The sequence below is a fragment of the Chiloscyllium punctatum genome, chromosome 30 (assembly GCF_047496795.1).
Source record: "Chiloscyllium punctatum isolate Juve2018m chromosome 30, sChiPun1.3, whole genome shotgun sequence".
Taxonomy (NCBI): domain Eukaryota; kingdom Metazoa; phylum Chordata; class Chondrichthyes; order Orectolobiformes; family Hemiscylliidae; genus Chiloscyllium; species Chiloscyllium punctatum.
The window spans coordinates 58318799-58330269 of NC_092768.1; the positions used below are offsets into that span (position 1 = coordinate 58318799).

Below are 11471 nucleotides of genomic sequence, written 5' to 3' on the forward strand. Positions count from 1 at the left end.
AGCAGGAGGTTTCTGTGTCAGTGTTTGATCTGACACAATGAGGTGTTGTTATGTCACATTGTTGTTTGAGCAGTCTATAGGACACCTCTCCCAAATCTAGCCCTTGCCCCCAGACGTTAGGAAGGAGGGGTTTCCAGGGTCTGCAGGGCTTTTTATTTGTGCCGCTGTCAACCGAAGGGCCTGTCCTGTGCTGTATGACACTGACTCTGTTTCTCTCGTGATTGGACAATCCAAGGTCTCATTCCTTCAGTTCCTCCCAGTGCCTTGTCTATTCCAAAGATTTCTATAATATTTTCTCTATTAAGACATTGCACAATTCTATTTTTAGACTATCTACGTGTATGTCTGTATGTTTCCCTGTCATCTCCTCCAGCCGCTGCATCCATCTGTATCTCAGTAACCCTCCATATCTCCACAATCTTTATCTCAAACCCCAGACCCATCTATCGCTATAAATTCTGCCAGCCGCTACATGTCTCCCTATCTCTATAACTTCCAGCTGCTACACCTCTCCCTATATCCTGTGATTGAATTTAAAATACCTCACTATCCTGTTCAAGCATGCGCAGTCCACGCTATCTCTCGGCCATCTCCAGCCATGTTTTCCTATCTCTGAAAAATCTGCAGCTTGCTTTCCTATCACTGTAACATCTCTAGCCTTGCTTTCCTATATCTTTAACATCTCCGGCCTTGCTTTCCTATCTCTGCAACATCTCCAGCCTTCCTTTCCTTTATCTATAACATCTCCAACCTTGCTTTCCGATCTCTGTTAAATTTCTGGCCTTGCTTTCCTATCGCTGTAACATCTCTAGCCTTGCTTTCCTCTCTCTGTGACATCTGCAAACTTGCTTTCCTATTTCTGTAACATCTCCCGCCTTGCCTTCCTCTCTCTGTAACATCTCTGGCCTTGCCTTCCTATCTCTCCAACATCTCCAGCCTGGCTTTCCTATCTCTGTAACATCACCAGCCTTGCTTTCTTATCTCTGTAACATCTCTAGCCTTGCTTTCCTCTCTCTGTAACATCTGCAAACTTGCATTCCTATCTCTGTTACATCACCAGTCTTGCTTTCCTATCTCTGTAAGATCACCAGCCTTGCTTCCCTATCTCTGTAACATCTCCACCTTGCTTTCCTACACTCCTCAGTGAATTGGTTATATATCTTCTCCTGTATTTTCATCTTTCTGGGGCTCTATAAAATATCCCCAGCAGTGTGTTCTGTCATCGTTCTGATCCTAACCTCGGCCCATAAACCCTCATTTGAAGAAACTTCCAAGATATCGTTCCTCCTTAATGTAGTAACTGACTCCTTTATTAATGATACGACAACACCTTCTATTCAACACCCTCTCCTGTCCAGCCCATATTTTACAGTATAACAGAATATTGAGTTGTTGGTCCTGACCTCCCCCAAACACGTATCTGTGATGTCAAAAATGTCACACCTCCACATGTCAATTCATTCTCTTACAAAATCAGTCTGTCTGATAATATTCCCAGCTGGAATATAACACCAGTAATACTCTGTACCTCGGAGTTCTTCAGTCATTCACTATTTCTTATCAGGCTGCTCAACCATGAACCAAAATTATAACTCTGGCACTGAATAAACATTTGTTGAACTATAATTTAAAAAAAAATATTCATCAAGTGCAACTTTCCAGAACTGACCAGTCAGCTCCACATACAATAAAGTTCTGATGGTTTATTCCCTGCTCCGAGTGCAGAGGGGACAGCCCTCTGTAATGGAGAAAGTGAGGAGTGCAGTTGATCGAGATCAAAGTCGAAAAGTGTGGTGCTGGAAAAGCACAGCAGGTCAGGCAGCATCCGAGGAGTAGGAGAGTTCATGATTCGGGCATAAGCCCTTCATCAGGAAGGCATTGGTGTATTCCATTTTTCATTCTGTGATTCAGAGGACATTGGGAACCGTACTTACTCAGGCAGGCAGCACTCTTTATAGCATTGAAATGGAAACAGTGAATCAGTTGGTTGGACAGGGTGTAGAAAAGTTGTTAAGAAGTACAGAATGATTGAAGTACAAATATAAGGATAGAAAAATGACCTGGATCAGATGGGGTATGCCCGAGGTTACTCCAGGAAGTGATGGGAGAGGTTTGTTTGCCTTTGGCGATAACCTTTACATTGTCATTGTCCACTGGAGTAGTGCCAGATGATTGAAGGATGGCAAATGTTATTCCCTTCTTCAGGAAAGGGAATAGGGATAACCCTGGGAATGACAGAACTGTCAGTCTTACATCAGTGGTGGGCAAAGTATTCGAGACGCTTCTGAGAGGCAGGATTTACAATTACTTAGAAAACCATAGTTTGATCAGAGATAGTCAGCATGGCTTTGTGAGGAGCAGGTCACCCTCAGAAATCTTATTGAATTCTTTAAGATGTGAAAAAACACACTGATGAAGGTAGACCAGTAGATGTGGTGAACAACAATTTTAGCAAGGCGTTTGATAAGGTTCCCCGTTGTAGGCGCATTCAGAAGGTAAGGAGGCATGGGGCACAGGGAAGTTTGGATGTCTGAATATGTATTTGGCTGGTCCATAGAAGACAGAGGGTAGTAGCAGATGGAAAGTATTCAGCCTGGACATCAGTGACCAATGGTGTAACACAGGGATCCGCTCTGGGACCTGTGCTCTTTGTGATTTTTATAGATGACTGATGAGTAAGTGGAATGCTGGGTTAATAGGTTTGCCGATGACATGAAGGTTGGTGGAATTATGGATCGTGTGGAGGGTTCGTATATGTTACAAGAGGACATTGACAGCATGCAGAGCTGGGCTGATAAGTGGCAGATATAGTTGAACCATAAAAATTGTGAAGCGATTTATTTTGGAAGGTTGTATTTGCATACACCACACAGAGTTAAAGGCAAACTTCTTGGCAGCGTGGAGTGACAGAGGGATCTTTGGCTCCATGTCCATGGATCCCACAAAGTTGCCACCCAGGTTGGCAGGGTTGTTCAGAATGTGTATGGTGTGTTGGCTTTCATTAATAGGGGGATTGAGATTAAGAGGGGTGAGGTTAATGCTTAGCTCTACATAGCTGTGGTTCAACCCACACTTGGAATATTGGGTTCAGTTCTGGTTGCCTCATAATAGGAAACATGTGGAAGCCTCAGAGAGTGTACAGACCAGATCTACCAGGATGCTGCCTGGAAGGAGGACATGTCTTAAGAAAGAACGTTGAGAGAGCTAGGGCTTTTCTCACTGGAGCGAAGATGGATGACAGGTGACATAATAGAGGTGTTCAAGATGTTGAGAAAATAGACAGAGTGGATAGCCAGAGCCTTTTCCCAGGGCAGAATATCAACAAAGGGCATAACTTTAAGGTGATTGGAGGAAGGTTTAGAGGAGATGTCAGAGGTAGGTTCTTTATTCAGAGAGTGGTGGGTGGGCGGAATGCACCGCCAGCGGTGGTAGTAGAATCAGATACATTAGGGATAGTTAAGAAGACTCTTGGATAGGAACATGGAAGTTAGTATGTTGAAGGTAATGTAGGTTAGTCTGATCTAAGAGTAGGATAAAAGGCCAGCAAAACATTGAGGACTGAAGGGCTCTTACTGTGCTGTACTGTTCTATGTTCTAAGCTTCACTCAGTTTGTGGCTTCTCATTTATTGTAATTAGTTGAGGGAATGAGGGGTGCGAGGGAGAGAGGTGTGCGAGGGAGAGAGGTGTACAAGGGAGTGCAGTGCATGAGGTCAGGAAGCCGGTGTGGGACGTTAGACCAAGACTTCCAGTTTTGAAGTGCATTGTTACATTCACCTAAATGCCAGCACAATATGTGTGGTTACCTAGACCAGACAAAATCCACCAGGTTCAGTTATTAAAACGATGCTTGGCTTGCTGTTTGCTCCTGGTTTCTTCAGATACATTCCGTTGGATGACCTATGAATTAGTATCTGACCATCCACAGACATGTACAATTTTATTTTGATACTGTTGAATATGAAGGCGCATTTATTGGATAGAGTTTCAGAGGGTTCACTGTGAGACACAAAATGCTGCAATAGACTGCCAGTTGTGAACATTTTCACCCAGTGTCTTGTCCACGGGACAAATGTATGGAGTCTGGGGGACATGCCAGATGTCATCACCATATGTAACTTGTGCGATGTGATTCTGAGACTCAATGGCCATACATCTGCTCCATGGGCCAGGCTCTGACTGCAGATAAATTAGTCAGACCTGGTTCCTCGTCAGTCGCTGGTATCTAATTTAGACAGCATTTGTACCTACACTGAGAGCAGTGATAGCCTGTTGGCTAGTTTCCTGCTGCTAAAGGTGGATTCCAAATGATTCTCTGAGAGGGAATATTTGAATGTCTGTCCTGACCTAGGTTGGAAACTTTCTGGACAGATTCAGGAGCAGGCAAGTGTCTCACTCAGTGCCACAGGCAGCTGTGAGGTCCAGGAGCACTGTAACCGAATTCAGGCCTTTTGGAATCCACTTTTAATGTCGGTCATGATGTAAAGTGATGGGTTTACTGATCTGAACAATGATCAGGAGTTTGCCATGTTTGTGAATTGGGAAACAATAAGGTATGAGCTACAATTATTCAACTGCACAATAACTGCACCATCTCTGAAAACAATTTCGTTGATTCTACATTGATGGAATTAAATTATAAACACCAAACGTTTATGATACAAAAGTAAAGAATGCACATTTTGTTTTGTATCGAAAAAGAACATGTTGTCTGACTATTTTGGTGATCACAATTACACATTGAATCTCAGTATTCAAATGCGTACATTGTTGCTCTATCATTTGCAAAGTGGTTGACCTCTGACTGATTTGCATGTTCAAAGTGAGCAAATGATTGAACAATCAAATCGACTTATCATTCTTACGCATTTAAATGTAATCAATCGATTTAATTTCTCACTGAAATGTGTGACCACCAGCTATTTGCCAACAGTTCAATTAGTTTGAACATAACAATGGAAAAGGACAGACAAGAACTTAAAGTTGAAGTTCTAACTTGGAGAAAGAACAATTTCGACATTATCAGGCAAGAACTTTTAAAAGCTGATAGCGGCAGATGTTCACGGGGAAAGGGAAGGCTGGAAAATGGAAAGCGTACAGAAATGAAATAACGAGAGTTCAGAGACAGTATATTCTTGTTAGGGTGAAAGGAAAGGCTGGTAGGTATAGAGAGTGCTGAATGACTAAAGAAATTGAGGGTCCAGTTAAGAAAAAGAAGGAAGCATATGCAGGATAGATCGTGTGAATCCTCAGAAGAGTATAAAGGCAGTAGGAGCATACTAAAGAGAGAAATCTGGAAGGCAAAAAGGCAACATGAGATATCTTTGGCTAATTGAGTTAAGAACAATCCAAAAGGATTTTACAAAAACATTGAGGACAAAAGGGTAAATAGGGAGAGAATAGAGCCCTCAAAGATCAGCAAGGTGCCTTTGTGTGGAGCCGCAGGAGATGGGGTGGATACTAAACGAGTATTTTGTATCAGTGTTTACTCAGGAGAAGACATGGGAGATGTAGATATACAGAGAAATAGATGGTAACATCTTGAAAAATGTCCTTATTACAGAGGAGGAAGTGATGACGTCTTGAAACGCATAAAAGTGGATAAATCCCCAGGATCTGATCGATCAAGTTTACCCTACAACTCTGTGCGAAGCTAGGGAAGTGATTGCTAGGCCTCTTACTGAGATACCTGTACCATTGATAGTCACAGGTGAGGTGTCAGAAGACTGGAGGTTGGCGAACGTGGTGTCACTGTTTAAGAAAGGTGGTAAGGACAAGCCAGGGAACTATAGACCATTGAACCTGACGTCAGTGGAGGGCAGGTTTTTGGAGGGAATCCTGAGGGACAGTTTGCACAATTACTTGGGAAAGCAAGGACTGATCAGGGAGAGTAAATATGGCTTTGTGCGTGGGAAATCATGTCTCACAAACCTGATTGAGTTTTTTTACAGAAGTAGCAAAAAAGGATTGATGAGGGCAGAGCAGTGGACGTGATCAAAAAGGACTTCAGTAAGGCATTTGATGTTTGCAAGTATAGATCTCGTGGGATACAGGGAGAACTAACCATTTTGATACAGAACTGACTTAAGGTAGAACGCAGACGGTGGTGGTGCAGAGTTGATTTTCAGATTGTTGGCATGTGACCAGTGGAGTGTCACAAGGATCGGTGCTGGGTCCACTACTTTTAGTCATTCATATAAATTATTTGATTGTGCGTATAAGAGGTGTATTTAGTAAATTTGCTGATGACACACAAATTGGAGGTGTAGTGGACAGCGAAGAAGGTTAACTCACATTAAGATGGGATTTTGATCAGATGGGCCAATGGGCTGAGGAGTGGTAGATGGAGTTTAATTTAGGTAAATGCGAGACACTGTATTTTGAGAAAGCAAATCTTAGCAGGAGTTATACTCTTAATGGTGAGTTCCAAGGGAGTGTTGCTGGACAAAGAGAACTTAGAGTGCAGGTTCATTGTTCCTTGAAAGTAGAGTCACAGATAGATAAGACAGTGAAGAAGACATTTGGCATGCTTTTCTTAATTGGTCAGAGCATTGAGTATAGTGGTTGGAAGGTCGTGCTGCGGCTGTACAGGAGGTTAGTTAGGCCACTTTTGGAATATTATGTGCAATTCTGGTCTCCATCCTATCGGTAGGATGTTGTGAAAATTGAAAGGGTTCTGAAAAGATTTACAAGAATGTCGCCAAGGTTGGAGGTTTGAACTATAGGTGGAGGTTGAATAGGCTAGGGATATTTTCCCTGGAACCCTGAGGGGTGACCTTATAGAGGTCTATAAAACCATGAGGGTTTGAATGGGGAAATAGGCAAGCTATTTTGCCTGGTGTGGGGGAGTCCAGAACTAGAGGGCATAGGTTTAGGTTGGGATGGAAAAATGTAAAAGTGACGTAAGGGGCAACATTTTCACACACAGGGTGGTACGTGTATGGAATTAACTGCCAGAGGAAGTGCTGAAGGCTGGTATAATTGCAACATTTAGATGGCGTCTGGATGGGTATGTGAATAGAAAGTGTTTCGAGGGATATGGGCTGAGTGCTGGCAGGTGGGACGAGATTGGGTTGGGATATATGGTCAGCATGGACGGGTTGGACGGAAGGGTCTGTTTCCATGCTGTACATGTGTATGACTCTGTGTCTGAAATTTAGCAATGACAATAATTTGACATGCACTGCCAAATAAATAAATGGTTTATATTATTAAATTGTAGCAAACAATAAGTTAAAAACTTGCAATTTTTAGAATGAATGATAAAGAACAAAGAGCATTCCAACACAGGAACAGACCCTTCGGCTCTCCAAGCCTGCGCTGATCCAGATCCTCCTATTTTCTAAACCTGCCACCTATTTTCTAACGACCTGTATCCCTCTGCTCCCCGCCCATTCATATGTATCTGGCAAATACATCTTAGATGGTAACGTGTGGTAAATCCCATCCAGACCTGGGGGCTTGTCTACATTACTACCTTTTAGAATATCCGAAACCTTCTCCCTCTTTTTGTCGGCTTGACCCAAAATACTCAAAGATCTATCCCTCAACATCCGTCATGTCCCTCTCCTTGGTGAATACAGATGCAAAGTACTCGTTAAGAATCTCACCCATTTTCTCTGACACAACGCATAACTTTCTTTCCTTTGTCCTTGTGTTGGCCAAACATTTCTCTCGTTACCCTTTTGCTCCTTATATATGAAAACAAAGGCTTTGGGATTTTCCTCAATCCTGTTTGCTAAAGATATATCATGACCACTTTTAGCTCTGTTAATTCCTCAATATTTACTGTGAAATGTGGTTAGTGTAAAGAAAATAAACATTTGTTTGTGCAAGTGGGAACTCAGACCTTTTCAAAGTGTTTTGTGTCAAAACATGTTTGAAATCCGTCTCAGTGCAAATAAAAAGCATGGGAAGAAACCTCTAGGGAAGATTAATTTTCAGCCTCTCTGCCCCAAAGTCCTTCTGAGGTTAAAAAAGAGTGAGGGTTTGTAACAAGGGCACAACAGTAACTATGGGTGGTTTGAACATGCAAATTGACTCAATTAATCAACTTAACAGTGATAGCCTCGAATAAAGATTCATAGAGTATGAGAGGTTATTTCTAAGAGCAGGACGTCATGGAAACAACCAGAGAATGGGCTAATTTAGATTTGATATTATGTTACAAGGAAGAATTGGTGGATGAGCTTTGCCTTGGAAAGAGGAACCACAACTTGCTGGAGTTTCACATTCAGATTGAAAGAGTGAAAACTGAGTCATACCTGAGAGTTTTAGTGTTAGGCAATAATAATTATACTAGGCTAAGGAAGGATTTGTCCTGGGTGGACTGGGGGAGAAAAGAACAGTCAAAGGCAGGACAGATGAAGAAATTTGGCAAATAACTAGGGAGATACTAAAGACCGAAGAGGAATTGCATAATAGGGAAAAATCATCCATATCTTGATAAGGAAGTCAAAGTTAACATGAAGGCAAATCATAGGACATGTCATTCTGCATATGCTAGTCACACTGTGGAGGATTGGGCAAATTAGTGGCCTTGTGGTGTTTTCACTGAATTGGTATGTGCTAAACCCAGATAATGTTCGACTGACCTGGCTTCAAATGCTGCTACAACAAGTCACGGAGCTTGACTTCAAATCTGGAATTAAGAGACTGATGGTGGTTATGAATCGATTGTCGAGAAAAACTCACCTGGTTCACTGATGTCCTTTAGGGAATGAAACTGCCATTCTACCACTGTCAGGCTGAAGTTATTTCTCCTTATCTCTGTTCTAAAAGATCTTCTCTTGACTCTCAGGCTATGTCCTTGAGTCCCTTCTCTCCTAACAGTGGAAGCATCTTCCCAACGTCTACTCTGACCAGGCCACCAGTATTCTGTAAGTTTCAATTAGATCCATCTTCATCCTTCTAAACTCCAGCGAGTATAGACACAGAGACCTCATATGTTAAGCTTTTCATTCCTAAGACCATTCTTATGAAGCTCCTCTGAACACTGTCCGGGGCAGTACATCTTTCCTGAGTTATGGTGCCCAAAACGGTAGACAATACTCCGTGTTGCTTTAATATTGAAGCCCTCTGAAAATAAATGCTATCACTGTATTTGCATTTCTTACCAGATGGACCACCTGAAAGAATAATCTTACGATGGACAATAATTAATTTACCATGGAGTTACAAAAACGAACAATGATTAAAGCATGCTGGGAAGTAGAACTCAGCCTTGACAGAAGTCTCTGTGGTAATCCACATATTACAGAATCCAGACAGGCTGCATCTCCTTACAAATACCAACGAACTTGACAGCTACAGACCCTGTAACACCTGCATGAAGTTGGACCTGAATGGGACAATGGAATGACGTCCTTGGGCCATCAATGTGACAACCCCAGGTTGAGTCCGATTGATCAGGGTAACTGAAACTGATCATTCCATTGTCAGATCCTCCATACCCTCCAAAAAAGGCGTGAAGACTTGGAAGGATAAGAATTGCTGCAAAACCCCTCGATAATAACCACTTGAAGAGAAGACACCTCTAAGAGACTATCAGAAGAACAATTAGTGTTCACCACATGGAATCCGGTCACCTTCTCGTGGGGTGGGATGTGATCATCCAAAGTTAAGTTAGTTTGTAATGTTTTTCATTACATTATAATGCATTTTATTTTTCTAACATTAAATGTGTTCAATAAACAAATATTATTGTTTATAAGAGTTGACTCAGTTCTTTTTCTGAATGTAAGATTTCCAACACACTGTGTGGCAGATATAACACCTTCCTAGATACTGACTCAACTTGCACATTTACCTAGAGACAATCCCGGACTGGATCTAGAAAATCTATTTGTACTTCAGATTTCTGAATTTTCTCCTCAGTTATAAAATAGTCCATGCCTCTGTTCTATCCTATAAAGTGCATCACCGCGCACTTTCTCAGGTTGAGCTCCATCTACCACTTCGTTGCCCATTCTCCTACCCTATCTAAATCCGTCTGCCTCCTCAATGATACCTGTCCCTCTACCTACCTTTGCGAAATCTAAAAGCCTCGCCGGAATGCCCTCAGTTCCTTAATCTAGATCCTTAATGTTCAAAGTAAAAAGTTGTGGTTTCCTTGCGGAACACCAGTTTCCATCGTCTGCTATCCAGAGAAGGACCCTAATATTTGTAATCTCTACTTTCTGCCAGACAGCTGAGCTTCTGTACCTTGTCTCTGACACCATGGGCCTCCTGATACTCAGCAGCCTCCTGTGAAGCACATTGTCAATGTCCTTCTTGTAGTCCAAATAGATAGTATCCATTAGCTCTCCTTGGTCTAACCTGTTTGTTACATCCTCAAAGAATTCTAACAGATTCATAAGCATCCTCTCTTTTGACAAAGCCATCCTGACTTTGCCCTACTTTACCATGCACTGGCAATTATTCAGAAATCTCATCCTTCACAATGGATTCCAGGAACTTACCCACGACCGAGGATAGGCTGATCAGTTTGTAATTTTCTGTCTTTTGCCTTATTCCTTTTTTTAAACAGGGTGTCAGGGAGATGCAAAATGGCGGTGACCCAGTAGGTATGAGAGTGCATAGCTCTGCCCAAGACTCTGGCAAAGTGGGGTACACAACCTCACCTCACCTGTTAAATTGTTTAAACCAGTTTTTGCACAGCAGCCTTGCCATTCTACATCAAACTTTATAATTTGATGCTTTTTAAAATGACCGAAGGCAAAGGTTCTCGGAGTTCACAACGGAGAGGGATCCCTCCCCCAACCCCGCAGCAAGACAGACGTCTGCGTCCGCCCCGGGGGAGTCACCTGCAGGGGTGAGCCTGATCTCGGAGCTAGTAAAACTCCGAGAGAAGATTGATACGTCCATTGAAGAGACAGAGTCCAGGTGGGAGTCAGTCTCGGTCATACTGCAGAAACATGACTAAGACATTGAGAAACTCAGGCAGCGTGTCGGGGAGAGCGGGGTAACAGGCAATGGCCTCCAAGACCACTTCTGAGTCATCCATGGGTCAGGTCTGGGTTCTGGAAAATCGAGTCCCGAACTTAGAGGAACATATTGATGACATCGGAAATCCAGGTCATTGGAAACACATTCGGTTGCTTGGCCTTCCCGAACGGGAGGAGGAAGGCCCGCGTGTTGATTTTCTGGAGCAATGGCACCCACAGCTGCTGTAACTAGAGTCAGAGCTGGGCTAGGTGTGGACTGAATTGGCCCACTGGGATGCTGTGTGCCAGAAGGGGTCAGACCAGCGACCCCGCCCAGTCCTAGGTCAACGACAGCATTTCAGGGAAAAATAGATGCTGCTGGAGGCCTCCATAGTCTCGGGGAAGGATTCTCATGACATGATATACAAGCGCTCTAGGATAATGCAGTTCCAGGACTTTTCTCCGTCTGTGGACCGCAAGAGGAAGACATTTGATGAGGTGAAGAAGCGTCTGAGGGATTTAAGTATTCAATATTCTGTGCAATATCC

At 42.8% G+C, this 11471-nt stretch overlaps 1 long non-coding RNA gene across 1 annotated transcript in view; it reads left to right on the plus strand.

Moving 5' to 3' along the window:
- LOC140455526 (uncharacterized) overlaps positions 1 to 9577 on the plus strand; it is a 40306-nt gene extending 30729 nt beyond the window's left edge. Inside the window, exon 5 of the long non-coding RNA XR_011952909.1 lies at positions 9118 to 9577. This is a non-coding gene — a long non-coding RNA (uncharacterized lncRNA). The remainder of the gene's footprint in view (positions 1 to 9117) is intronic.
- The last annotated feature ends 1894 nt before the right edge of the window (positions 9578 to 11471 follow it).